Source organism: Carassius gibelio, chromosome A8 (assembly GCF_023724105.1).
Source record: "Carassius gibelio isolate Cgi1373 ecotype wild population from Czech Republic chromosome A8, carGib1.2-hapl.c, whole genome shotgun sequence".
Lineage (NCBI taxonomy): Eukaryota > Metazoa > Chordata > Actinopteri > Cypriniformes > Cyprinidae > Carassius > Carassius gibelio.
In genome coordinates, this window is record NC_068378.1 from 3599878 (window position 1) to 3625571 (window position 25694).

Sequence of the window (25694 nt, forward strand, 5' to 3'; positions counted from 1 at the left end):
TATTTCAGCATTACTGGACTCAGAAAGCTGTAAACTGACAATCTTGATCATTGAAGTCCTAACATAAGTTTTTGTGCATATAACTTCTAACACATTAAAAACTGTCTTACAGCATTGCAGAAAACATTGTACTTCATAAGGCATAAGCTTGTTTCAGTTTGGCAAGATTTGCACTGAATACTGAATGAAACAGCTTTATCTAATAGAGAGAAAAGCTTTTGAGCAGATTTGGGCTTGATTTCACTTCATTTCAACAGAAACACTATTTCAGCATTACTGGACTCAGAAAGCTGTAAACTGACAATCTTGATCATTGAAGTCCTAACATAAGTTTTTGTGCATATAACTTCTAACACATTAAAAACTGTCTTACAGCATTGCAGAAAACATTGTACTTCATAAGACATAAGCTTGTTTCAGTTTGGCAAGATTTGCACTGAATACTGAATGAAACAGCTTTATCCAATAGAGAGAAAAGCTTTTGAGCAGATTTGGGCTTGATTTCACTTCATTTAAACAGACACACTATTTCAGCATTACTGGACTCAGAAAGCTGTAAACTGACAATCTTGATCATTGAAGTCCTAACATAAGTTTTTGTGTATATAACTTCTAACACATTAAAAACTGTCTTACAGCATTGCAGAAAACATTGTACTTCATAAGGCATAAGCTTGTTTCAGTTTGGCAAGATTTGCACTGAATACTGAATGAAACAGCTTTATCTAATAGAGAGAAAAGCTTTTGAGAAGATTTGGGCTTGATTTCACTTCATTTAAACAGACACACTATTTCAGCATTACTGGACTCAGAAAGCTGTAAACTGACAATCTTGATCATTGAAGTCCTAACATAAGTTTTTGTGTATATAACTTCTAACACATTAAAAACTGTCTTACAGCATTGCAGAAAACATTGTACTTCATAAGGCATAAGCTTGTTTCAGTTTGGCAAGATTTGCACTGAATACTGAATGAAACAGCTTTATCTAATAGAGAGAAAAGCTTTTGAGAAGATTTGGGCTTGATTTCACTTCATTTGAACAGAAACACTATTTCAACATTACTGGACTCAGAAAGCTGTAAACTGACAATCTTGATCATTGCAGTCCTAACATTAGTTTTTGTGCATATAACTTCTAACACATTAAAAACTGTCTTACAGCATTGCAGAAAACATTGTACTTCATAAGGCATAAGCTTGTTTCAGTTTGGCAAGATTTGCACTGAATACTGAATGAAACAGCTTTATCTAATAGAGAGAAAAGCTTTTGAGCAGATTTGGGCTTGATTTCACTTCATTTCAACAGAAACACTATTTCAGCATTACTGGACTCAGAAAGCTGTAAACTGACAATCTTGATCATTGAAGTCCTAACTTTAGTTTTTGTGCATATAACTTCTAACACATTAAAAACTGTCTTACAGCATTGCAGAAAACATTTTATTTCATAGGACATAAGCATGTTTCAGTTTAGCAAGATTTGCACTGAATACTGAATGAAACAGCTTTCTCTAATAGAGAGAAAAGCTTTTGAGCAGATTTGGGCTTGATTTCACTTCATTTGAACAGAAACACTATTTCAGCATTACTGGACTCAGAAAGCTGTAAACTGACAATCTTGATCATTGAAGTCCTAACATAAGTTTTTGTGTATATAACTTCTAACACATTAAAAACTGTCTTACAGCATTGCAGAAAACATTGTACTTCATAAGGCATAAGCTTGTTTCAGTTTTGCAAGATTTGCACTGAATACTGAATGAAACAGCTTTATCTAATAGAGAGAAAAGCTTTTGAGAAGATTTGGGCTTGATTTCACTTCATTTCAACAGAAACACTATTTCAGCATTACTGGACTCAGAAAGCTGTAAACTGACAATCTTGATCATTGAAGTCCTAACATAAGTTTTTGTGCATATAACTTCTAACACATTAAAAACTGTCTTACAGCATTGCAGAAAACATTGTACTTCATAAGACATAAGCTTGTTTCAGTTTGGCAAGATTTGCACTGAATACTGAATGAAACAGCTTTATCCAATAGAGAGAAAAGCTTTTGAGCAGATTTGGGCTTGATTTCACTTCATTTCAACAGAAACACTATTTCAGCATTACTGGACTCAGAAAGCTGTAAACTGACAATCTTGATCATTGAAGTCCTAACATTAGTTTTTGTGCATATAACTTCTAACACATTAAAAACTGTCTTACAGCATTGCAGAAAACCTTTTATTTCATAAGACATAAGCATGTTTCAGTTTAGCAAGATTTGCACTGAATACTGAATGAAACAGCTTTCTCTAATAGAGAGAAAAGCTTTTGAGCAGATTTGGGCTTGATTTCACTTCATTTGAACAGAAACACTATTTCAGCATTACTGGACTCAGAAAGCTGTAAACTGACAATCTTGATCATTGAAGTCCTAACATAAGTTTTTGTGTATATAACTTCTAACACATTAAAAACTGTCTTACAGCATTGCAGAAAACATTGTACTTCATAAGGCATAAGCTTGTTTCAGTTTGGCAAGATTTGCACTGAATACTGAATGAAACAGCTTTATCTAATAGAGAGAAAAGCTTTTGAGCAGATTTGGGCTTGATTTCACTTCATTTCAACAGAAACACTATTTCAGCATTACTGGACTCAGAAAGCTGTAAACTGACAATCTTGATCATTGAAGTCCTAACATAAGTTTTTGTGCATATAACTTCTAACACATTAAAAACTGTCTTACAGCATTGCAGAAAACATTGTACTTCATAAGACATAAGCTTGTTTCAGTTTGGCAAGATTTGCACTGAATACTGAATGAAACAGCTTTATCTAATAGAGAGACAAGCTTTTGAGCAGATTTGGGCTAGATTTCACTTCATTTGAACAGAAACACTATTTCAGCATTACTGGACTCAGAAAGCTGTAAACTGACAATCTTGATCATTGAAGTCCTAACATAAGTTTTTGTGCATATAACTTCTAACACATTAAAAACTGTCTTACAGCATTGCAGAAAACATTGTATTTCATATGGCATAAGCATCTATCAGTTTGGCAAGGTTTGCACTGAATACTGAATGAAACCGCATTCTCTAATAGAGAGAAAAGCTTTTGAGCAGATTTGGGCTTGATTTCACTTCATTTGAACAGAAACAATATTTCAGCATTACTGGACTCAGAAAGCTGTAAACTGACAATCTTGATCATTGAAGTCCTAACACATTAAAAACTGTCTTACAGCATTGCAGAAAACATTGTACTTCATAAGGCATAAGCTTGTTTCAGTTTGGCAAGATTTGCACTGAATATTGAATGAAACAGCTTTCTCTAATAGAGAGAAAAGCTTTTGAGCAGATTTGGGCTTGATTTCACTTCATTTGAACAGAAACATTATTTAAACATTACTGGACTCAGAAAGCTGTAAACTGACAATCTTGATCATTGCAGTCCTAACATTAGTTTTTGTGCATATAACTTCTAACACATTAAAAACTGTCTTACAGCATTGCAGAAAACATTGTACTTCATAAGGCATAAGCTTGTTTCAGTTTGGCAAGATTTGCACTGAATACTGAATGAAACAGCTTTATCTAATAGAGAGAAAAGCTTTTGAGCAGATTTGGGCTTGATTTCACTTCATTTCAACAGAAACACTATTTCAGCATTACTGGACTCAGAAAGCTGTAAACTGACAATCTTGATCATTGAAGTCCTAACATAAGTTTTTGTGCATATAACTTCTAACACATTAAAAACTGTCTTACAGCATTGCAGAAAACATTGTACTTCATAAGACATAAGCTTGTTTCAGTTTGGCAAGATTTGCACTGAATACTGAATGAAACAGCTTTATCTAATAGAGAGAAAAGCTTTTGAGCAGATTTGGGCTTGATTTCACTTCATTTCAACAGAAACACTATTTCAGCATTACTGGACTCAGAAAGCTGTAAACTGACAATCTTGATCATTGAAGTCCTAACATAAGTTTTTGTGCATATAACTTCTAACACATTAAAAACTGTCTTACAGCATTGCAGAAAACATTGTACTTCATAAGGCATAAGCTTGTTTCAGTTTGGCAAGATTTGCACTGAAAATTGAATGAAACAGCTTTCTCTAATAGAGAGAAAAGCTTTTGAGCAGATTTGGGCTTGATTTCACTTCATTTGAACAGAAACACTATTTCAACATTACTGGACTCAGAAAGCTGTAAACTGACAATCTTGATCATTGCAGTCCTAACATTAGTTTTTGTGCATATAACTTCTAACACATTAAAAACTGTCTTACAGCATTGCAGAAAACATTGTACTTCATAAGGCATAAGCTTGTTTCAGTTTGGCAAGATTTGCACTGAATACTGAATGAAACAGCTTTATCTAATAGAGAGAAAAGCTTTTGAGCAGATTTGGGCTTGATTTCACTTCATTTGAACAGAAACACTATTTCAACATTACTGGACTCAGAAAGCTGTAAACTGACAATCTTGATCATTGCAGTCCTAACATTAGTTTTTGTGCATATAACTTCTAACACATTAAAAACTGTCTTACAGCATTGCAGAAAACATTGTACTTCATAAGGCATAAGCTTGTTTCAGTTTGGCAAGATTTGCACTGAATACTGAATGAAACAGCTTTATCTAATAGAGAGAAAAGCTTTTGAGCAGATTTGGGCTTGATTTCACTTCATTTCAACAGAAACACTATTTCAGCATTACTGGACTCAGAAAGCTGTAAACTGACAATCTTGATCATTGAAGTCCTAACATTAGTTTTTGTGCATATAACTTCTAACACATTAAAAACTGTCTTACAGCATTGCAGAAAACATTTTATTTCATAAGACATAAGCATGTTTCAGTTTAGCAATATTTGCACTGAATACTGAATGAAACAGCTTTCTCTAATAGAGAGAAAAGCTTTTGAGCAGATTTGGGCTTGATTTCACTTCATTTGAACAGAAACACTATTTCAGCATTACTGGACTCAGAAAGCTGTAAACTGACAATCTTGATCATTGAAGTCCTAACATAAGTTTTTGTGTATATAACTTCTAACACATTAAAAACTGTCTTACAGCATTGCAGAAAACATTGTACTTCATAAGGCATAAGCTTGTTTCAGTTTGGCAAGATTTGCACTGAATACTGAATGAAACAGCTTTATCTAATAGAGAGAAAAGCTTTTGAGAAGATTTGGGCTTGATTTCACTTCATTTCAACAGAAACACTATTTCAGCATTACTGGACTCAGAAAGCTGTAAACTGACAATCTTGATCATTGAAGTCCTAACACATTAAAAACTGTCTTACAGCATTGCAGAAAACATTGTACTTCATAAGGCATAAGCTTGTTTCAGTTTGGCAAGATTTGCACTGAATATTGAATGAAACAGCTTTCTCTAATCGAGAGAAAAGCTTTTGAGCAGATTTGGGCTTGATTTCACTTCATTTGAACAGAAACACTATTTCAACATTACTGGACTCAGAAAGCTGTAAACTGACAATCTTGATCATTGCAGTCCTAACATTAGTTTTTGTGCATATAACTTCTAACACATTAAAAACTGTCTTACAGCATTGCAGAAAACATTTTATTTCATAAGACATAAGCATGTTTCAGTTTAGCAAGATTTGCACTGAATACTGAACGAAACAGCTTTCTCTAATAGAGAGAAAAGCTTTTGAGCAGATTTGGGCTTGATTTCACTTCATTTGAACAGAAACACTATTTCAGCATTACTGGACTCAGAAAGCTGTAAACTGACAATCTTGATCATTGAAGTCCTAACATAAGTTTTTGTGTATATAACGTCTAACACATTAAAAACTGTCTTACAGCATTGCAGAAAACATTGTACTTCATAAGGCATAAGCTTGTTTCAGTTTGGCAAGATTTGCACTGAATACTGAATGAAACAGCTTTATCTAATAGAGAGAAAAGCTTTTGAGAAGATTTGGGCTTGATTTCACTTCATTTCAACAGAAACACTATTTCAGCATTACTGGACTCAGAAAGCTGTAAACTGACAATCTTGATCATTGAAGTCCTAACATAAGTTTTTGTGCAAATAACTTCTAACACATTAAAAACTGTCTTACAGCATTGCAGAAAACATTGTACTTCATAAGACATAAGCTTGTTTCAGTTTGGCAAGATTTGCACTGAATACTGAATGAAACAGCTTTATCTAATAGAGAGAAAAGCTTTTGAGCAGATTTGGGCTTGATTTCACTTCATTTCAACAGAAACACTATTTCAGCATTACTGGACTCAGAAAGCTGTAAACTGACAATCTTGATCATTGCAGTCCTAACATTAGTTTTTGTGTATATAACTTCTAACACATTAAAAACTGTCTTACAGCATTGCAGAAAACATTTTATTTCATAAGACATAAGCATGTTTCAGTTTGGCAAGATTTGCACTGAATACTGAATGAAACAGCTTTATCTAATAGAGAGAAAAGCTTTTGAGCAGATTTGGGCTTGATTTCACTTCATTTCAACAGAAACACTATTTCACCATTACTGGACTCAGAAAGCTGTAAACTGACAATCTTGATCATTGAAGTCCTAACATAAGTTTTTGTGCATATAACTTCTAACACATTAAAAACTGTCTTACAGCATTGCAGAAAACATTGTACTTCATAAGGCATAAGCTTGTTTCAGTTTGGCAAGATTTGCACTGAATATTGAATGAAACAGCTTTCTCTAATAGAGAGAAAAGCTTTTGAGCAGATTTGGGCTTGATTTCACTTCATTTGAACAGAAACACTATTTCAACATTACTGGACTCAGAAAGCTGTAAACTGACAATCTTGATCATTGCAGTCCTAACATTAGTTTTTGTGTATATAACTTCTAACACATTAAAAACTGTCTTACAGCATTGCAGAAAACATTTTATTTCATAAGACATAAGCATGTTTCAGTTTGGCAAGATTTGCACTGAATACTGAATGAAACAGCTTTCTCTAATAGAGAGAAAAGCTTTTGAGCAGATTTGGGCTTGATTTCACTTCATTTGAACAGAAACACTATTTCAGCATTACTGGACTCAGAAAGCTGTAAACTGACAATCTTGATCATTGAAGTCCTAACATTAGTTTTTGTGCATATAACTTCTAACACATTAAAAACTGTCTTACAAGCATTGCAGAAAACATTTTATTTCATAAGACATAAGCATGTTTCAGTTTGGCAAGATTAGCACTGAATATTGAATGAAACAGCTTTCTCTAATAGAGAGAAAAGCTTTTGAGCAGATTTGGGCTTGATTTCACTTCATTTGAACAGAAACACTATTTCAGCATTACTGGACTCAGAAAGCTGTAAACTGACAATCTTGATCATTGAAGTCCTAACATAAGTTTTTGTGTATATAACTTCTAACACATTAAAAACTGTCTTACAGCATTGCAGAAAACATTGTACTTCATAAGGCATAAGCTTGTTTCAGTTTGGCAAGATTTGCACTGAATACTGAATGAAACAGGTTTATCTAATAGAGAGAAAAGCTTTTGAGCAGATTTGGGCTTGATTTCACTTCATTTGAACAGAAACACTATTTCAACATTACTGGACTCAGAAAGCTGTAAACTGACAATCTTGATCATTGCAGTCCTAACATTAGTTTTTGTGCATATAACTTCTAACACATTAAAAACTGTCTTACAGCATTGCAGAAAACATTGTACTTCATAAGGCATAAGCTTGTTTCAGTTTGGCAAGATTTGCACTGAATATTGAATGAAACAGCTTTCACTAATAGAGAGAAAAGCTTTTGAGCAGATTTGGGCTTGATTTCACTTCATTTGAACAGAAACACTATTTCAACATTACTGGACTCAGAAAGCTGTAAACTGACAATCTTGATCATTGCAGTCCTAACATTAGTTTTTGTGTATATAACTTCTAACACATTAAAAACTGTCTTACAGCATTGCAGAAAACATTTTATTTCATAAGACATAAGCATGTTTCAGTTTGGCAAGATTTGCACTGAATACTGAATGAAACAGCTTTCTCTAATAGAGAGAAAAGCTTTTGAGCAGATTTGGGCTTGATTTCACTTCATTTCAACAGAAACACTATTTCAGCATTACTGGACTCAGAAAGCTGTAAACTGACAATCTTGATCATTGAAGTCCTAACATAAGTTTTTGTGTATATAACTTCTAACACATTAAAAACTGTCTTACAGCATTGCAGAAAACATTGTACTTCATAAGGCATAAGCTTGTTTCAGTTTGGCAAGATTTGCACTGAATACTGAATGAAACAGCTTTCTCTAATAGAGAGAAAAGCTTTTGAGCAGATTTGGGCTTGATTTCACTTCATTTCAACAGAAACACTATTTCAGCATTACTGGACTCAGAAAGCTGTAAACTGACAATCTTGATCATTGAAGTCCTAACATAAGTTTTTGTGTATATAACTTCTAACACATTAAAAACTGTCTTACAGCATTGCAGAAAACATTGTACTTCATAAGGCATAAGCTTGTTTCAGTTTGGCAAGATTTGCACTGAATACTGAATGAAACAGCTTTATCTAATAGAGAGAAAAGCTTTTGAGAAGATTTGGGCTTGATTTCACTTCATTTCAACAGAAACACTATTTCAGCATTACTGGACTCAGAAAGCTGTAAACTGACAATCTTGATCATTGCAGTCCTAACATTAGTTTTTGTGCATATAACTTCTAACACATTAAAAACTGTCTTACAGCATTGCAGAAAACATTGTACTTCATAAGGCATAAGCTTGTTTCAGTTTGGCAAGATTTGCACTGAATACTGAATGAAACAGCTTTATCTAATAGAGAGAAAAGCTTTTGAGCAGATTTGGGCTTGATTTCACTTCATTTCAACAGAAACACTATTTCAGCATTACTGGACTCAGAAAGCTGTAAACTGACAATCTTGATCATTGAAGTCCTAACATTAGTTTTTGTGCATATAACTTCTAACACATTAAAAACTGTCTTACAGCATTGCAGAAAACATTGTACTTCATAAGGCATAAGCAGGTTTCAGTTTGGCAAGATTTGCACTGAATATTGAATGAAACAGCTTTCTCTAATAGAGAGACAAGCTTTTGAGCAGATTTGGGCTAGATTTCACTTCATTTGAACAGAAACACTATTTCAACATTACTGGACTCAGAAAGCTGTAAACTGACAATCTTGATCATTGAAGTCCTAACATAAGTTTTTGTGCATATAACTTCTAACACATTAAAAACTGTCTTACAGCATTGCAGAAAACATTGTATTTCATATGGCATAAGCATCTATCAGTTTGGCAAGATTTGCACTGAATACTGAATGAAACCGCATTCTCTAATAGAGAGAAAAGCTTTTGAGCAGATTTGGGCTTGATTTCACTTCATTTGAACAGAAACACTATTTCAGCATTACTGGACTCAGAAAGCTGTAAACTGACAATCTTGATCATTGCAGTCCTAACATTAGTTTTTGTGCATATAACTTCTAACACATTAAAAACTGTCTTACAGCATTGCAGAAAACATTTTATTTCATAAGACATAAGCATGTTTCAGTTTAGCAAGATTTGCACTGAATACTGAATGAAACAGCTTTCTCTAATAGAGAGACAAGCTTTTGAGCAGATTTGGGCTAGATTTCACTTCATTTGAACAGAAACACTATTTCAACATTACTGGACTCAGAAAGCTGTAAACTGACAATCTTGATCATTGAAGTCCAAACATAAGTTTTTGTGCATATAACTTCTAACACATTAAAAACTGTCTTACAGCATTGCAGAAAACATTGTACTTCATAAGACATAAGCTTGTTTCAGTTTGGCAAGATTTGCACTGAATACTGAATGAAACAGCTTTATCCAATAGAGAGAAAAGCTTTTGAGCAGATTTGGGCTTGATTTCACTTCATTTGAACAGAAACACTATTTCAACATTACTGGACTCAGAAAGCTGTAAACTGACAATCTTGATCAGTGCAGTCCTAACATTAGTTTTTGTGCATATAACTTCTAACACATTAAAAACTGTCTTACAGCATTGCAGAAAACATTTTATTTCATAAGACATAAGCATGTTTCAGTTTAGCAAGATTTGCACTGAATACTGAATGAAACAGCTTTCTCTAATAGAGAGAAAAGCTTTTGAGCAGATTTGGGCTTGATTTCACTTCATTTGAACAGAAACACTATTTCAGCATTACTGGACTCAGAAAGCTGTAAACTGACAATCTTGATCATTGAAGTCCTAACATAAGTTTTTGTGTATATAACTTCTAACACATTAAAAACTGTCTTACAGCATTGCAGAAAACATTGTACTTCATAAGGCATAAGCTTGTTTCAGTTTGGCAAGATTTGCACTGAATACTGAATGAAACAGCTTTCTCTAATAGAGAGAAAAGCTTTTGAGAAGATTTGGGCTTGATTTCACTTCATTTCAACAGAAACACTATTTCAGCATTACTGGACTCAGAAAGCTGTAAACTGACAATCTTGATCATTGCAGTCCTAACATTAGTTTTTGTGCATATAACTTCTAACACATTAAAAACTGTCTTACAGCATTGCAGAAAACATTGTACTTCATAAGGCATAAGCTTGTTTCAGTTTGGCAAGATTTGCACTGAATACTGAATGAAACAGCTTTATCTAATAGAGAGAAAAGCTTTTGAGCAGATTTGGGCTTGATTTCACTTCATTTCAACAGAAACACTATTTCAGCATTACTGGACTCAGAAAGCTGTAAACTGACAATCTTGATCATTGAAGTCCTAACATTAGTTTTTGTGCATATAACTTCTAACACATTAAAAACTGTCTTACAGCATTGCAGAAAACATTTTATTTCATAAGACATAAGCATGTTTCAGTTTAGCAAGATTTGCACTGAATACTGAATGAAACAACTTTCTCTAATAGAGAGAAAAGCTTTTGAGCAGATTTGGGCTTGATTTCACTTCATTTCAACAGAAACACTATTTCAGCATTACTGGACTCAGAAAGCTGTAAACTGACAATCTTGATCATTGAAGTCCTAACATAAGTTTTTGTGTATATAACTTGTAACACATTAAAAACTGTCTTACAGCATTGCAGAAAACATTGTACTTCATAAGGCATAAGCTTGTTTCAGTTTGGCAAGATTTGCACTGAATACTGAATGAAACAGCTTTATCTAATAGAGAGAAAAGCTTTTGAGAAGATTTGGGCTTGATTTCACTTCATTTCAACAGAAACACTATTTCAGCATTACTGGACTCAGAAAGCTGTAAACTGACAATCTTGATCATTGCAGTCCTAACATTAGTTTTTGTGCATATAACTTCTAACACATTAAAAACTGTCTTACAGCATTGCAGAAAACATTTTATTTCATAAGACATAAGCATGTTTCAGTTTGGCAAGATTTGCACTGAATACTGAATGAAACAGCTTTATCTAATAGAGAGAAAAGCTTTTGAGAAGATTTGGGCTTGATTTCACTTCATTTCAACAGAAACACTATTTCAGCATTACTGGACTCAGAAAGCTGTAAACTGACAATCTTGATCATTGAAGTCCTAACATAAGTTTTTGTGCATATAACTTCTAACACATTAAAAACTGTCTTACAGCATTGCAGAAAACATTGTACTTCATAAGACATAAGCTTGTTTCAGTTTGGCAAGATTTGCACTGAATACTGAATGAAACAGCTTTATCTAATAGAGAGAAAAGTTTTTGAGCAGATTTGGGCTTGATTTCACTTCATTTCAACAGAAACACTATTTCAGCATTACTGGACTCAGAAAGCTGTAAACTGACAATCTTGATCATTGAAGTCCTAACATAAGTTTTTGTGCATATAACTTCTAACACATTAAAAACTGTCTTACAGCATTGCAGAAAACATTGTACTTCATAAGACATAAGCTTGTTTCAGTTTGGCAAGATTTGCACTGAATACTGAATGAAACAGCTTTATCTAATAGAGAGAAAAGCTTTTGAGCAGATTTGGGCTTGATTTCACTTCATTTCAACAGAAACACTATTTCAGCATTACTGGACTCAGAAAGCTGTAAACTGACAATCTTGATCATTGAAGTCCTAACATAAGTTTTTGTGCATATAACTTCTAACACATTAAAAACTGTCTTACAGCATTGCAGAAAACATTGTACTTCATAAGGCATAAGCTTGTTTCAGTTTGGCAAGATTTGCACTGAATATTGAATGAAACAGCTTTCTCTAATAGAGAGAAAAGCTTTTGAGCAGATTTGGGCTTGATTTCACTTCATTTGAACAGAAACACTATTTCAACATTACTGGACTCAGAAAGCTGTAAACTGACAATCTTGATCATTGAAGTCCTAACATAAGTTTTTGTGCATATAACTTCTAACACATTAAAAACTGTCTTACAGCATTGCAGAAAACATTGTACTTCATAAGACATAAGCTTGTTTCAGTTTGGCAAGATTTGCACTGAATACTGAATGAAACAGCTTTATCCAATAGAGAGAAAAGCTTTTGAGCAGATTTGGGCTTGATTTCACTTCATTTGAACAGAAACACTATTTCAACATTACTGGACTCAGAAAGCTGTAAACTGACAATCTTGATCAGTGCAGTCCTAACATTAGTTTTTGTGCATATAACTTCTAACACATTAAAAACTGTCTTACAGCATTGCAGAAAACATTTTATTTCATAAGACATAAGCATGTTTCAGTTTAGCAAGATTTGCACTGAATACTGAATGAAACAGCTTTCTCTAATAGAGAGAAAAGCTTTTGAGCAGATTTGGGCTTGATTTCACTTCATTTGAACAGAAACACTATTTCAGCATTACTGGACTCAGAAAGCTGTAAACTGACAATCTTGATCATTGAAGTCCTAACATAAGTTTTTGCAGAACCTGATTTTACCAAGTGAGAGTTGTTCCTGGGACAACATCGTTGTTGACCCTGGAACAACATTGTGATTAACCAATCAGATTTGAAGAACCAGTTTATAGATTTTGTGAAGTTTATGCTTAAAATCAGTGTTTGGTGCTTGTACATCAGTGTCATTCATCTATCATTTCCTCTGATTTTAGGGATTACTCATGGTTAAGGTTAGGTTTAGGTGTAGGGATATGGTCAAGAATATATTTTTGGAGTAAAATGTTGTTCCAGGGTCAACAAAATATGTTGACCTAGGAACACATCGAACTTGGCAAAATCAGGACGTGCTAAGTTTTTGTGTATATAACTTCTAACACATTAAAAACTGTCTTACAGCATTGCAGAAAACATTGTACTTCATAAGGCATAAGCTTGTTTCAGTTTGGCAAGATTTGCACTGAATACTGAATGAAACAGCTTTATCTAATAGAGAGAAAAGCTTTTGAGAAGATTTGGGCTTGATTTCACTTCATTTGAACAGAAACACTATTTCAGCATTACTGGACTCAGAAAGCTGTAAACTGACAATCTTGATCATTGAAGTCCTAACATAAGTTTTTGTGCATATAACTTCTAACACATTAAAAACTGTCTTACAGCATTGCAGAAAACATTGTACTTCATAAGACATAAGCTTGTTTCAGTTTGGCAAGATTTGCACTGAATACTGAATGAAACAGCTTTATCTAATAGAGAGAAAAGCTTTTGAGCAGATTTGGGCTTGATTTCACTTCATTTCAACAGAAACAGTGTTTCAGCATTACTGGACTCAGAAAGCTGTAAACTGACAATCTTGATCATTGAAGTCCTAACATAAGTTTTTGTGCATATAACTTCTAACACATTAAAAACTGTCTTACAGCATTGCAGAAAACATTGTACTTCATAAGGCATAAGCTTGTTTCAGTTTGGCAAGATTTGCACTGAATATTGAATGAAACAGCTTTCTCTAATAGAGAGAAAAGCTTTTGAGCAGATTTGGGCTTGATTTCACTTCATTTGAACAGAAACACTATTTCAACATTACTGGACTCAGAAAGCTGTAAACTGACAATCTTGATCATTGCAGTCCTAACATTAGTTTTTGTGCATATAACTTCTAACACATTAAAAACTGTCTTACAGCATTGCAGAAAACATTGTACTTCATAAGGCATAAGCTTGTTTCAGTTTGGCAAGATTTGCACTGAATACTGAATGAAACAGCTTTATCTAATAGAGAGAAAAGCTTTTGAGCAGATTTGGGCTTGATTTCACTTCATTTCAACAGAAACACTATTTCAGCATTACTGGACTCAGAAAGCTGTAAACTGACAATCTTGATCATTGAGGTCCTAACATAAGTTTTTGTGCATATAACTTCTAACACATTAAAAACTGTCTTACAGCATTGCAGAAAACATTGTATTTCATATGGCATAAGCATCTATCAGTTTGGCAAGATTTGCACTGAATACTGAATGAAACCGCATTCTCTAATAGAGAGAAAAGCTTTTGAGCAGATTTGGGCTTGATTTCACTTCATTTGAACAGAAACACTATTTCAGCATTACTGGACTCAGAAAGCTGTAAACTGACAATCTTGATCATTGAAGTCCTAACATGAGTTTTTGTGCATATAACTTCTAACACATTAAAAACTGTCTTACAGCATTGCAGAAAACATTGTACTTCATAAGACATAAGCTTGTTTCAGTTTGGCAAGATTTGCACTGAATACTGAATGAAACAGCTTTATCTAATAGAGAGAAAAGCTTTTGAGCAGATTTGGGCTTGATTTCACTTCATTTCAGCAGAAACACTATTTCAGCATTACTGGACTCAGAAAGCTGTAAACTGACAATCTTGATCATTGAAGTCCTAACATTAGTTTTTGTGCATATAACTTCTAACACATTAAAAACTGTCTTACAGCATTGCAGAAAACATTGTACTTCATAAGGCATAAGCAGGTTTCAGTTTGGCAAGATTTGCACTGAATATTGAATGAAACAGCTTTCTCTAATAGAGAGACAAGCTTTTGAGCAGATTTGGGCTAGATTTCACTTCATTTGAACAGAAACACTATTTCAACATTACTGGACTCAGAAAGCTGTAAACTGACAATCTTGATCATTGAAGTCCTAACATAAGTTTTTGTGCATATAACTTCTAACACATTAAAAACTGTCTTACAGCATTGCAGAAAACATTGTATTTCATATGGCATAAGCATCTATCAGTTTGGCAAGATTTGCACTGAATACTGAATGAAACCGCATTCTCTAATAGAGAGAAAAGCTTTTGAGCAGATTTGGGCTTGATTTCACTTCATTTGAACAGAAACACTATTTCAGCATTACTGGACTCAGAAAGCTGTAAACTGACAATCTTGATCATTGCAGTCCTAACATTAGTTTTTGTGCATATAACTTCTAACACATTAAAAACTGTCTTACAGCATTGCAGAAAACATTTTATTTCATAAGACATAAGCATGTTTCAGTTTAGCAAGATTTGCACTGAATACTGAATGAAATAGCTTTCTCTAATAGAGAGACAAGCTTTTGAGCAGATTTGGGCTAGATTTCACTTCATTTGAACAGAAACACTATTTCAACATTACTGGACTCAGAAAGCTGTAAACTGACAATCTTGATCATTGAAGTCCAAACATAAGTTTTTGTGCATATAACTTCTAACACATTAAAAACTGTCTTACAGCATTGCAGAAAACATTGTACTTCATAAGACATAAGCTTGTTTCAGTTTGGCAAGATTTGCACTGAATACTGAATGAAACAGCTTTATCCAATAGAGAGAAAAGCTTTTGAGCAGATTTGGGCTTGATTTCACTTCATTTGAACAGAAACACTATTTCAACATTACTGGACTCAGAAAGCTGTAAACTGACAATCTTGATCAGTGCAGTCCTAACATTAGTTTTTGTGCATATAACTTCTAACACATTAAAAACTGTCTTACAGCATTGCAGAAAACATTTTATTTCATAAGACATAAGCATGTTTCAGTTTAGCAAGATTTGCACTGAATACTGAATGAAACAGCTTTCTCTAATAGAGAGAAAAGCTTTTGAGCAGATTTGGGCTTGATTTCACTTCATTTGAACAGAAACACTATTTCAGCATTACTGGACTCGGAAAGCTGTAAACTGACAATCTTGATCATTGAAGTCCTAACATAAGTTTTTGTGTATATAACTTCTAACACATTGAAAACTGTCTTACAGCATTGCAGAAAACATTGTACTTCATAAGGCATAAGCTTGTTTCAGTTTGGCAAGATTTGCACTGAATACTGAATGAAACAGCTTTCTCTAATAGAGAGAAAAGCTTTTGAGAAGATTTGGGCTTGATTTCACTTCATTTCAACAGAAACACTATTTCAGCATAACTGGACTCAGAAAGCTGTAAACTGACAATCTTGATCATTGCAGTCCTAACATTAGTTTTTGTGCATATAACTTCTAACACATTAAAAACTGTCTTACAGCATTGCAGAAAACATTGTACTTCATAAGGCATAAGCTTGTTTCAGTTTGGCAAGATTTGCACTGAATACTGAATGAAACAGCTTTATCTAATAGAGAGAAAAGCTTTTGAGCAGATTTGGGCTTGATTTCACTTCATTTCAACAGAAACACTATTTCAGCATTACTGGACTCAGAAAGCTGTAAACTGACAATCTTGATCATTGAAGTCCTAACATTAGTTTTTGTGCATATAACTTCTAACACATTAAAAACTGTCTTACAGCATTGCAGAAAACATTTTATTTCATAAGACATAAGCATGTTTCAGTTTAGCAAGATTTGCACTGAATACTGAATGAAACAGCTTTCTCTAATAGAGAGAAAAGCTTTTGAGCAGATTTGGGCTTGATTTCACTTCATTTGAACAGAAACACTATTTCAGCATTACTGGACTCAGAAAGCTGTAAACTGACAATCTTGATCATTGAAGTCCTAACATAAGTTTTTGTGTATATAACTTCTAACACATTAAAAACTGTCTTACAGCATTGCAGAAAACATTGTACTTCATAAGGCATAAGCTTGTTTCAGTTTGGCAAGATTTGCACTGAATACTGAATGAAACAGCTTTCTCTAATAGAGAGAAAAGCTTTTGAGCAGATTTGGGCTTGATTTCACTTCATTTCAACAGAAACACTATTTCAGCATTACTGGACTCAGAAAGCTGTAAACTGACAATCTTGATCATTGCAGTCCTAACATTAGTTTTTGTGCATATAACTTCTAACACATTAAAAACTGTCTTACAGCATTGCAGAAAACATTGTACTTCATAAGGCATAAGCTTGTTTCAGTTTGGCAAGATTTGCACTGAATACTGAATGAAACAGCTTTATCTAATAGAGAGAAAAGCTTTTGAGCAGATTTGGGCTTGATTTCACTTCATTTCAACAGAAACACTATTTCAGCATTACTGGACTCAGAAAGCTGTAAACTGACAATCTTGATCATTGAAGTCCTAACATTAGTTTTTGTGCATATAACTTCTAACACATTAAAAACTGTCTTACAGCATTGCAGAAAACATTTTATTTCATAAGACATAAGCATGTTTCAGTTTAGCAAGATTTGCACTGAATACTGAATGAAACAGCTTTCTCTAATAGAGAGAAAAACTTTTGAGTAGATTTGGGCTTGATTTCACTTCATTTGAACAGAAACACTATTTCAGCATTACTGGACTCAGAAAGCTGTAAACTGACAATCTTGATCATTGAAGTCCTAACATAAGTTTTTGTGTATATAACTTCTAACACATTAAAAACTGTCTTACAGCATTGCAGAAAACATTGTACTTCATAAGGCATAAGCTTGTTTCAGTTTAGCAAGATTTGCACTGAATACTGAATGAAACAGCTTTATCTAATAGAGAGAAAAGCTTTTGAGAAGATTTGGGCTTGATTTCACTTCATTTCAACAGAAACACTATTTCAGCATTACTGGACTCAGAAAGCTGTAAACTGACAATCTTGATCATTGAAGTCCTAACATAAGTTTTTGTGCATATAACTTCTAACACATTAAAAACTGTCTTACAGCATTGCAGAAAACATTGTACTTCATAAGGCATAAGCTTGTTTCAGTTTGGCAAGATTTGCACTGAATATTGAATGAAACAGCTTTCTCTAATAGAGAGAAAAGCTTTTGAGCAGATTTGGGCTTGATTTCACTTCATTTGAACAGAAACACTATTTCAACATTACTGGACTCAGAAAGCTGTAAACTGACAATCTTGATCATTGCAGTCCTAACATTAGTTTTTGTGCATATAACTTCTAACACATTAAAAACTGTCTTACAGCATTGCAGAAAACATTGTACTTCATAAGGCATAAGCTTGTTTCAGTTTGGCAAGATTTGCACTGAATACTGAATGAAACAGCTTTATCTAATAGAGAGAAAAGCTTTTGAGCAGATTTGGGCTTGATTTCACTTCATTTCAACAGAAACACTAATTCAGCATTACTGGACTCAGAAAGCTGTAAACTGACAATCTTGATCATTGAGGTCCTAACATAAGTTTTTGTGCATATAACTTCTAACACATTAAAAACTGTCTTACAGCATTGCAGAAAACATTGTACTTCATAAGACATAAGCTTGTTTCAGTTTGGCAAGATTTGCACTGAATACTGAATGAAACAGCTTTATCTAATAGAGAGACAAGCTTTTGAGCAGATTTGGGCTAGATTTCACTTCATTTGAACAGAAACACTATTTCAGCATTACTGGACTCAGAAAGCTGTAAACTGACAATCTTGATCATTGAAGTCCTAACATAAGTTTTTGTACATATAACTTCTAACACATTAAAAACTGTCTTACAGCATTGCAGAAAACATTGTATTTCATATGGCATAAGCATCTATCAGTTTGGCAAGATTTGCACTGAATACTGAATGAAACCGCATTCTCTAATAGAGAGAAAAGCTTTTGAGCAGATTTGGGCTTGATTTCACTTCATTTGAACAGAAACACTATTTCAGCATTACTGGACTCAGAAATCTGTAAACTGACAATCTTGATCATTGAAGTCCTAACATAAGTTTTTGTGCATATAACTTCTAACACATTAAAAACTGTCTTACAGCATTGCAGAAAACATTGTACTTCATAAGACATAAGCTTGTTTCAGTTTGGCAAGATTTGCACTGAATACTGAATGAAACAGCTTTATCCAATAGAGAGAAAAGCTTTTGAGCAGATTTGGGCTTGATTTCACTTCATTTGAACAGAAACACTATTTCAGCATTACTGGACTCAGAAAGCTGTAAACTGACAATCTTGATCATTGAAGTCCTAACATTAGTTTTTGTGCATATAACTTCTAACACATTAAAAACTGTCTTACAGCATTGCAGAAAACATTTTATTTCATAAGACATAAGCATGTTTCAGTTTAGCAAGATTTGCACTGAATACTGAATGAAACAGCTTTCTCTAATAGAGAGAAAAGCTTTTGAGCAGATTTGGGCTTGATTTCACTTCATTTGAACAGAAACACTATTTCAGCATTACTGGACTCAGAAAGCTGTAAACTGACAATCTTGATCATTGAAGTCCTAACATAAGTTTTTGTGTATATAACTTCTAACACATTAAAAACTGTCTTACAGCATTGCAGAAAACATTGTACTTCATAAGGCATAAGCTTGTTTCAGTTTGGCAAGATTTGCACTGAATACTGAATGAAACAGCTTTATCTAATAGAGAGAAAAGCTTTTGAGAAGATTTGGGCTTGATTTCACTTCATTTGAACAGAAACACTATTTCAGCATTACTGGACTCAGAAAGCTGTAAACTGACAATCTTGATCATTGAAGTCCTAACATAAGTTTTTGTGCATATAACTTCTAACACATTAAAAACTGTCTTACAGCATTGCAGAAAACATTTTATTTCATAAGACATAAGCATGTTTCAGTTTAGCAAGATTTGCACTGAATACTGAATGAAACAGCTTTCTCTAATAGAGAGAAAAGCTTTTGAGCAGATTTGGGCTTGATTTCACTTCATTTGAACAGAAACACTATTTCAGCATTACTGGACTCAGAAAGCTGTAAACTGACAATCTTGATCATTGAAGTCCTAACATAAGTTTTTGTGTATATAACTTCTAACACATTAAAAACTGTCTTACAGCATTGCAGAAAACATTGTACTTCATAAGGCATAAGCTTGTTTCAGTTTGGCAAGATTTGCACTGAATACTGAATGAAACAGCTTTCTCTAATAGAGAGAAAAGCTTTTGAGAAGATTTGGGCTTGATTTCACTTCATTTCAACAGAAACACTATTTCAGCATTACTGGACTCAGAAAGCTGTAAACTGACAATCTTGATCATTGCAGTCCTAACATTAGTTTTTGTGCATATAACTTCTAACACATTAAAAACTGTCTTACAGCATTGCAGAAAACATTGTACTTCATAAGGCATAAGCTTGTTTCAGTTTGGCAAGATTTGCACTGAATACTGAATGAAACAGCTTTATCTAATAGATAGAAAAGCTTTTGAGCAGATTTGGGCTTGATTTCACTTCATTTCAACAGAAACACTATTTCAGCATTACTGGACTCAGAAATCTGTAAACTGACAATCTTGATCATTGAAGTCCTAACATAAGTTTTTGTGCATATAACTTCTAACACATTAAAAACTGTCTTACAGCATTGCAGAAAACATTGTACTTCATAAGACATAAGCTTGTTTCAGTTTGGCAAGATTTGCACTGAATACTGAATGAAACAGCTTCATCCAATAGAGAGAAAAGCTTTTGAGCAGATTTGGGCTTGATTTCACTTCATTTGAACAGAAACACTATTTCAGCATTACTGGACTCAGAAAGCTGTAAACTGACAATCTTGATCATTGAAGTCCTAACATTAGTTTTTGTGCATATAACTTCTAACACATTAAAAACTGTCTTACAGCATTGCAGAAAACATTTTATTTCATAAGACATAAGCATGTTTCAGTTTAGCAAGATTTGCACTGAATACTGAATGAAACAGCTTTCTCTAATAGAGAGAAAAGCTTTTGAGCAGATTTGGGCTTGATTTCACTTCATTTGAACAGAAACACTATTTCAGCATTACTGGACTCAGAAAGCTGTAAACTGACAATCTTGATCATTGAAGTCCTAACATAAGTTTTTGTGTATATAACTTCTAACACATTAAAAACTGTCTTACAGCATTGCAGAAAACATTGTACTTCATAAGGCATAAGCTTGTTTCAGTTTGGCAAGATTTGCACTGAATACTGAATGAAACAGCTTTATCTAATAGAGAGAAAAGCTTTTGAGAAGATTTGGGCTTGATTTCACTTCATTTGAACAGAAACACTATTTCAGCATTACTGGACTCAGAAAGCTGTAAACTGACAATCTTGATCATTGAAGTCCTAACATAAGTTTTTGTGCATATAACTTCTAACACATTAAAAACTGTCTTACAGCATTGCAGAAAACATTTTATTTCATAAGACATAAGCATGTTTCAGTTTAGCAAGATTTGCACTGAATACTGAATGAAACAGCTTTCTCTAATAGAGAGAAAAGCTTTTGAGCAGATTTGGGCTTGATTTCACTTCATTTGAACAGAAACACTATTTCAGCATTACTGGACTCAGAAAGCTGTAAACTGACAATCTTGATCATTGAAGTCCTAACATAAGTTTTTGTGTATATAACTTCTAACACATTAAAAACTGTCTTACAGCATTGCAGAAAACATTGTACTTCATAAGGCATAAGCTTGTTTCAGTTTGGCAAGATTTGCACTGAATACTGAATGAAACAGCTTTCTCTAATAGAGAGAAAAGCTTTTGAGAAGATTTGGGCTTGATTTCACTTCATTTCAACAGAAACACTATTTCAGCATTACTGGACTCAGAAAGCTGTAAACTGACAATCTTGATCATTGCAGTCCTAACATTAGTTTTTGTGCATATAACTTCTAACACATTAAAAACTGTCTTACAGCATTGCAGAAAACATTGTACTTCATAAGGCATAAGCTTGTTTCAGTTTGGCAAGATTTGCACTGAATACTGAATGAAACAGCTTTATCTAATAGATAGAAAAGCTTTTGAGCAGATTTGGGCTTGATTTCACTTCATTTCAACAGAAACACTATTTCAGCATTACTGGACTCAGAAAGCTGTAAACTGACAATCTTGATCATTGAAGTCCTAACATTAGTTTTTGTGCATATAACTTCTAACACATTAAAAACTGTCTTACAGCATTGCAGAAAACATTTTATTTCATAAAACATAAGCATGTTTCAGTTTAGCAAGATTTGCACTGAATACTGAATGAAACAGCTTTCTCTAATAGAGAGAAAAGCTTTTGAGCAGATTTGGGCTTGATTTCACTTCATTTGAACAGAAACACTATTTCAGCATTACTGGACTCAGAAAGCTGTAAACTGACAATCTTGATCATTGAAGTCCTAACATAAGTTTTTGTGTATATAACTTCTAACACATTAAAAACTGTCTTACAGCATTGCAGAAAACATTGTACTTCATAAGACATAAGCTTGTTTCAGTTTGGCAAGATTTGCACTGAATACTGAATGAAACAGCTTTATCTAATAGAGAGAAAAGCTTTTGAGAAGATTTGGGCTTGATTTCACTTCATTTCAACAGAAACACTATTTCAGCATTACTGGACTCAGAAAGCTGTAAACTGACAATCTTGATCATTGAAGTCCTAACATAAGTTTTTGTGCATATAACTTCTAACACATTAAAAACTGTCTTACAGCATTGCAGAAAACATTGTACTTCATAAGGCATAAGCTTGTTTCAGTTTGGCAAGATTTGCACTGAATATTGAATGAAACAGCTTTCTCTAATAGAGAGAAAAGCTTTTGAGCAGATTTGGGCTTGATTTCACTTCATTTGAACAGAAACACTATTTCAACATTACTGGACTCAGAAAGCTGTAAACTGACAATCTTGATCATTGCAGTCCTAACATTAGTTTTTGTGCATATAACTTCTAACACATTAAAAACTGTCTTACAGCATTGCAGAAAACATTGTACTTCATAAGGCATAAGCTTGTTTCAGTTTGGCAAGATTTGCACTGAATACTGAATGAAACAGCTTTATCTAATAGAGAGAAAAGCTTTTGAGCAGATTTGGGCTTGATTTCACTTCATTTCAACAGAAACACTATTTCAGCATTACTGGACTCAGAAAGCTGTAAACTGACAATCTTGATCATTGAGGTCCTAACATAAGTTTTTGTGCATATAACTTCTAACACATTAAAAACTGTCTTACAGCATTGCAGAAAACATTGTACTTCATAAGACATAAGCTTGTTTCAGTTTGGCAAGATTTGCACTGAATACTGAATGAAACAGCTTTATCTAATAGAGAGACAAGCTTTTGAGCAGATTTGGGCTAGATTTCACTTCATTTGAACAGAAACACTATTTCAGCATTACTGGACTCAGAAAGCTGTAAACTGACAATCTTGATCATTGAAGTCCTAACATAAGTTTTTGTGCATATAACTTCTAACACATTAAAAACTGTCTTACAGCATTGCAGAAAACATTGTATTTCATATAGCATAAGCATCTATCAGTTTGGCAAGATTTGCACTGAATACTGAATGAAACCGCATTCTCTAATAGAGAGAAAAGCTTTTGAGCAGATTTGGGCTTGATTTCACTTCATTTGAACAGAAACACTATTTCAGCATTACTGGACTCAGAAATCTGTAAACTGACAATCTTGATCATTGAAGTCCTAACATAAGTTTTTGTGCATATAACTTCTAACACATTAAAAACTGTCTTACAGCATTGCAGAAAACATTGTACTTCATAAGACATAAGCTTGTTTCAGTTTGGCAAGATTTGCACTGAATACTGAATGAAACAGCTTTATCCAATAGAGAGAAAAGCTTTTGAGCAGATTTGGGCTTGATTTCACTTCATTTAAACAGAAACACTATTTCAGCATTACTGGACTCAGAAAGCTGTAAACTGACAATCTTGATCATTGAAGTCCTAACACATTAAAAACTGTCTTACAGCATTGCAGAAAACATTGTACTTCATAAGGCATAAGCTTGTTTCAGTTTGGCAAGATTTGCACTGAATATTGAATGAAACAGCTTTCTCTAATCGAGAGAAAAGCTTTTGAGCAGATTTGGGCTTGATTTCACTTCATTTGAACAGAAACACTATTTCAACATTACTGGACTCAGAAAGCTGTAAACTGACAATCTTGATCATTGCAGTCCTAACATTAGTTTTTGTGCATATAACTTCTAACACATTAAAAACTGTCTTACAGCATTGCAGAAAACATTTTATTTCATAAGACATAAGCATGTTTCAGTTTGGCAAGATTTGCACTGAATACTGAATGAAACAGCTTTCTCTAATAGAGAGAAAAGCTTTTGAGCAGATTTGGGCTTGATTTCACTTCATTTGAACAGAAACACTATTTCAGCATTACTGGACTCAGAAAGCTGTAAACTGACAATCTTGATCATTGAAGTCCTAACATAAGTTCCTCTTCGGGAACTCGAGCTGCGTCGATATCGCTTTGGGGAACGTCCCTGACGAGACCGGCTCTGAACATCGTGTGCAAACTGTCCAATGGACGGGCGTGACGTCACGGAGCGGGGTGACGTAGCGACCAGGAAGCTATATAAGCACGTGCCGTGCAGCTGGCTTCAGCTTCGCTCTGTCAGCAAGCGCTCTGTGTGTGCATGTTAAAAAGTCTGTCCCGTTGGTCCTATTTATTGTTGTCTGTCTCCTTAGCCATTAAAAGATCGCTAATACAGCTCAATAATGCCAAAAGCAAAGCAAAAGACCAAGTATTTAAAGGGCGATTCCAAGCCGCGTTACAGATTGTGTGTTCCTCCCTGCCCTCGCTACATCACGAGCGGGGATACACACAATCTGTGCGTGGCTTGCCTGGGATCGAAGCACGCTGAGTCGGCTCTCGAGGGGGCCGACTGTCCGCATTGCGAGCGATTGCCAATGCGGGCGCTTCGATCCCGGAGGGCTCTCTTCGAGGAGGGAGCCTTCACCAGCGTTCCTCGCGGTGCTGGCCCTGCTTCTGCCGAGGCAGAGCGGCTGCTGCACTCGTGGGGTTCGCAGGTGGATCTGTCAGAGGGAATGGAGACGGGCCAGTCCTTATCTCCTTCCTCATCTGCCAGATCAGGCGCCCAAACCCTGGGTTCGGAAGCAAGCTCGTCGGTTTCTTCCCCCCAGGGTGAGGGATCAGCTCTCCGCCTCTCTTCCTCCGAGGAGGTTGACGTGGAGACTGTTGCTGGGGATTCGCCACCCCTATCGCCCCAGTATGAGGAGCTTTTGGAGGTGGTTACACGCGCAGTTGATAGATTAAAAATCGAATGGCCTGCAGAAAAACACACTGAGCCGCAGAAAAGCAAGCTAGATGAACGCTTTCTGCGGCCGAGGCAACCACCTCCACGCCGGAGTCTACCGTTTTTTCCCGATCTCCATGATGAGTTATCGAGATCGTGGAAACACCCATATTCGACCCGCCTCTTTGGCCCCGATTCACTATATTATGGCAACGTGATGGGGCTGGGAGAGCGGGGTTATAGGACGTTGCCACGGGTTGAACAGACGCTCGCGGGCTATCTGTCACCCGGCTCGGCATCGTCCCTAAAGGCTCCGGCATTGCCCACTAAGCCGCTGCGAGTTACATCATCGCTTGTG